Source organism: Argopecten irradians, chromosome 12 (genome assembly GCF_041381155.1).
Source record: "Argopecten irradians isolate NY chromosome 12, Ai_NY, whole genome shotgun sequence".
NCBI classification, from domain to species: domain Eukaryota; kingdom Metazoa; phylum Mollusca; class Bivalvia; order Pectinida; family Pectinidae; genus Argopecten; species Argopecten irradians.
Window position 1 is genome coordinate 4,440,834 of NC_091145.1, and position 5,669 is coordinate 4,446,502.

Genomic DNA, 5,669 nt, shown 5'->3' on the forward strand with positions numbered 1-5,669 from the left:
TAACTAATGTTTAAAGAGACTCATTTATAAATAAAGACGAAAATAAGATGACAATGCATTTGCGTCGATCTTGGGTCAAAGGTTATATACAAAGCGGTTCTCATATAATGTGATGTTTACCAACGTATGGACTGTGGCACCAACAGAGCGTAACAACGGAATCCCCTATCATTGCAACAATCCTGATTAAGTACGACATTTTTTTATTAAGAAATATCGTCATAAGGATATCAACTCTACCATTTGACGAAATTTGGTAATATTTTTTCGATTAAATATACATGTTTCTAGTCTAAAGATAAGTGTTAACACGCCTGTCACAAACCGAAAGTAGATAATGGGTAAAACCAGGAAAGCCAGGCGAGAAACAAAGGAGGTAAGTTTGTTATTTATGATATTTATTTCAAATGACAAATATTAATCATTTTCAAGGCAAATAGCACTATGAAACTAAGTAATGATTCATAGACAATGGGGAAATCTCAAAGTAACACTGAAGGCAGTCCAGAAGAAAAACAACCCGACCAATTACAGGCCAGCAGAGATTCTCTTTGGTTTACTCAGCAGAGATTCTCTTTGGTTTACTGCGGCTGATTGTATTTTGGGCGTCATTTTTAATATGAGAGAGTGGATGATGTATGGCGTTGTTTAGGAAATTGTTCTTTCGCTGAACACCTTAAAAACTTTATTATTATTTGTTACCTAGTATCATAAAAGTGACGACAGTTCTAAAAATAGACATGAACGAATATCTTTATATATATATATAAATTCCTAGTTGTCATTTAAAAGTAATGTTGATCTAAATTACAAGCTATTGGTCGTATACCGGCTTATTATCCCAGGCATACTTTCAAGAATGGCCTATTTTCGAATTGTGCTTATCATCGAGAGTTTAGGGTATCTTGTATCTTATCCGCGTTTTCTTATTCTTAAGATATGTTCCGCAAACAAAATACTACATGACTGGGCATCCCTGCGCTTCCATAAACTTGATAGCGTCATATTAAAAACAAGTAGTTTTAGTCAACATTAAAGTATTTTGATATAAAACTATCGACAAATTCCGTTTTCGTAAGCGGTGATATACGAGCTATATATCGATAAATCATCCGATTTAAGTGCCTTTTAAAATTCAGTTTTCATATTTTCGCGAGGTTCTCATCTCTCCATTAAAGGGACAATTCAAGCTAAGAGTACATTAAAATTTGCACGTATATCGGAACCAAACCAAACCAATTCTAATGGAAGTTAGTTTTGTTGGTTTTATTGTGATATGCCAGAAAAGTCCATGGTGGTGAAATGTATGTGAAATGTTCAAAATCGCTCGCTGTACCCATTACACATTGTGGTCGGACACGTGTCTTGTATGCCAAAGCTTGAAACCCTGGCCTTTGGCATTGGAGCAACGTTTGTTTAGAACAACTCAAATAGCTTTTAAAATAGTGTTTTTACCTTATTAGGTGTATGTTCTTGTGTAAAAAATAATATCATCAACTCTTCAGTGGTTATGAATTGCCTTTGTTTAACGTACGTGACATTGGCTCGGGAGAAGGTACAGCGTACATCATATATATTTTACATGCTCAATGCTATATACGATTCGGAATTTCAATGGTATCAGTTAAAATGCTTAACGATGTCGTGGAATTCGTCACTATCTTTTGATGTTTCATAATGAATGAAGAACAATGCATTTTTGCCATATTTTGGTTCGTGGTTATATAACAAAGTTGGTCTCACAGAATTGTCTATTTAACATCTGATTATAATGAATCATTGTCCTCTTTCTTCCGTATAAAAAGTACATATAATAAGATACCAATACTTATCAGTTTTGATGAAATATGTTCTTGACTATTTTACAGTAACACCATGGAATCTATCGTGCAGGACGACCTTTCGTTACTGGAGAGTATGGACTATATTTTGACCAATGGGGTGGACTGTGACATCTCCTTTAAGGTGGAGAAATCAGGGTCAGAGGTCATCTCCGCCCACAAGTTTGTCTTGGCCAATAGGAGCTCTGTATTGAAGGCTATGTTGTACGGCCCCCTGGCGGAGAAAGGTCAAACTGTGGACATACCGGATGTAGAAAGTGACATCTTCAGGTGTTTCCTCAGGTAAATGTTTTACATCGTAGATGGGCTTAATGTAAAAGTGTATTGCAAACACCAAAAAATTACAAATATTTGTCGCTTTTATCATATGACGTCAGAAAAACCCGATATATTGCATATACGACATAAAGTATGGTTAGACACATGCCAGATGGTGAATGTCTATGTTAGTATTCTCAATTATCTATGCGTTTTTATCGTGCTTCCACTAAATGTACAATTGAAATTCACCTGCTTATTATTTTGTTCGGATTGTACATACAATGTACCGTATATTTGAACACACGGACATACAATCACAAGACAAAGACAATTCCAGATCATAATAATGTAACAGAGCAAGAGTAGTGTACCGCAAAGCTGGAAGACGACCGTTGCACTTATATACACTATTTACAATTGAATTTAAATTGCTGCACTACTTTCTCTTTCAAATGTGGTCTCCCTTGAACACAGACAGGTTCTTCCAAGGAAGCCTCTTAGAAGTCTACATCCTCGATACTCCAGGGGTTCCGACCACTTACGATCTCTACACCCCTGGACTATCTCATAGTGAAATTGAATGCAGCTCAGAGGAAAACATTTGACCAATCACAGGCTAGCAAACATTTCCTTTGAAGACTACAGAGAGAGCGACGCCTAACATCAAAGTCACACAGTGTACCGTTATACGGCTCTTTTGATGTACATCAAATGACTAAGTTACCTGTTCTATTCTGTTGCCTCCAGTTTTACTATGAGATAGTCCAGGGGTGTAGAGATCGTAAGTGATCGAAAGCCCTGGAGTATCGAGGATGAGAAGTCTACGGCACCAAATGTAACATGACATTTTTTTCTTTTTGCCTAATATATAGTCAGCTCGCGGTACCTCTTAAAAATGTGAAATCGTAAGACAGATTTGGCCTACGCTACGTCAGCGGTATATTTCTAATATATCGTCCATGCAATGCCGGAAAACGTACACATACCTATTCATTGGGATCTAATGTACTCCACTGCCCCCCATGTTACGACATAAAGTATGGTTAGATACATGCCAGATGGTGAATGTTTATGTTAGTATTCTTATTTATCTATGCGTTTTTATCGTGCTTCCACTAAATGTACAATTGAAATTCACCTGCTTATTATTTTGTTCATTGTACATACGTACCGTATATTTGAACACACGGACATACAATCACAAGACAAAGATAATTCCAGAAACATTTTAATGTAACAGGGCAAGAGCAGTGTACCGCGAAGCTGGAAGACGACCGTTGCACTTATATACACTATTTACAATTGAAACCTGCTACACTACTCTCCCTTTCAAATGTGGTCTCCCTTGAACACAGACAGGTTTTTCAACAAGGAAGCCTCTTAGTAGTCTACGGCACTGAATGTAACATAGTAGTGTTCGAATCCACGACCAATGACGTACTGCCGACTAAACTAAAGGGAAATATCTTAGTGCGAAGCCAGAAGGCGACTTTATCACCTATGTACACTATTTACAATTAAACGCTGAAGACAAAGGGGCTCGTTAAAAATTGAAGATGATAAAGTTCCGTGTACGAAATAAAAAGAAGCATCTTTGCATCAGTTTAATTTACCAAAACCTCAATAAAGTAATGATTAACGCCACGAACACATAATGTGTCATTCTACACTCAACCAGCAGTGGTAGATCTGTACATTCACTGATGAACTCACACTTTGTAACATTTTAAAAAAAGTCACAATTGATTCATATTTTTCAAATGTAAATCATTATTTCAATTCAATTAAAATATTTGGGTGTCCGGAATCTTAATCTTGAATTTTACAATTTGGTCACAATGCTAAGATGATCTTAATCAAATTGTACTTTTAACTTTTGATAATCTTCCATTGTAGGTATGTGTACACTGACAAATGTTCTATAACACCGGACAACGTGACCGGTCTGATGTACACAGCCCACAAGTACAGCGTCCGACGTCTGGTCAAGGAGTGTGGTCAGTTCATGATGGACAACATGTCCACAGTCAATGTGTGTACGGCAATGGAGAATGCTCATTTGTTTTCCGATCCTGAATTACATCAAAAATGTTTGGAGTTTATAGAGAAACACAGTGAAGATATAATGCAATCCAAGCTCCTCAAAGATTTAGGTCCGGAAAGTCTTGGTGAAGTACTCAGGTCAGACAAACTTGCCGCCAGTGAGGAGGACATCTTTGCTGCCGTTCTGTCGTGGGCTGACTGTCGATGTACTGAGAAGGGTCTAGAAGTGAACGACCCCAACAGACGTCAGGTCCTGGGGGATCTACTTTACCTGGTTAGGTTTCCGCTGATGAACCAGAAGGCTTTCGTATTTATCTCAGAAAACAATGGAAATGTGCTCTCTCTTGAGGAACAAGTGGATGTCTTACGTGGTTACGTCACAGGAAACTTTTCAAAATCTTTGTTTTCGTCACAAACGAGACACGCACATGTTCGTGCTAAGGTAAGCAAATGTTTTAGGTTTAACGAAAAGGATATTCACAACAGCGAATGGACCAGTACTGAGGCAGATGTTTTGGACTTTAGGGTTTCTAAACCCGTGTACATATTAGGCCTGGTCCTTTTTGGTTGTAGTGAAGGAAGTACCACATACAACGTCCACATAGAAATAAAACAAGTCGGGAAGATGGTTGACAGGTCCGTGGAGTCATCATCACATGATAAATATTTTCATGTGAATTTTGCTGAACCCGTTGCTGTCAATGCTGACGAAAATTACACATTGAAAGTTTTTCTAAATAATGGCCGTAAAACATACTATGGAGAGTCTGGGAAAAGTAAAGTAAGAAGTGAAAATGTTGAATTCACATTCTCATCAGCACGTGACAATGCAAATGGAACAGACGTTTCCAGGGGACAGATTTATGGAATCATATTTTCCAAATAGTATAGAAATACTCTGAAGACTCTTGAATAAAGTGTGGAAGGTTATAGTATTAAACAATTTTCTTGGTTCTTCGTAGAAGTTTAAGTCAAAATGAGGCAATAAAGGTTTTTTTCTGCCTGTTAAAACATATTTACATGAAATTTAATTATCACATATGATAAAGTTGTGTAAGAACTACATTATCATTCAATGTTCTATTGGGAAGACCATGGATACCGTCCTTTTTGTCACTGCAAAAATAAAAACACACAGAGTCAATGATTTAATATTTAGTGCCATGTTGTTTTGTCGACCAAAACCTCAGATCTCTCTCCTTTTGAATTGTGACAAGTAATCTATCACATTTTTAAGCATTAAACTATTTTTCTATGGCATTTATTTTAAATATAGCGCATTATGAGATGATTGTCGGCAAAGCTCTGGTATCTATATAGACCATAGATGCCATAGGAAGATAGTTTAATGCTTATATTTATATTATCAACTCATTTTAGGGTCTCTGCATTAACATTGTTAAAGTTAGACCAGGAAAACAGTTTATCAACGACGATTTCATCCACAAGATCAAACAGCCATTTTGACGATGATCAGTTGACGTCACCACGTCAACATTAGTGACGTTTGGGTGCCTTCATATA

The 5,669-nt window shown here is 36.9% G+C and overlaps 1 pseudogene; it reads left to right on the forward strand.

Annotated features, from left to right (window-relative positions):
* The first annotated feature begins 259 nt into the window (after positions 1 to 259).
* Positions 260 to 5,297, forward strand: LOC138335840 (BTB/POZ domain-containing protein 6-B-like; annotated as a pseudogene).
* The last annotated feature ends 372 nt before the right edge of the window (positions 5,298 to 5,669 follow it).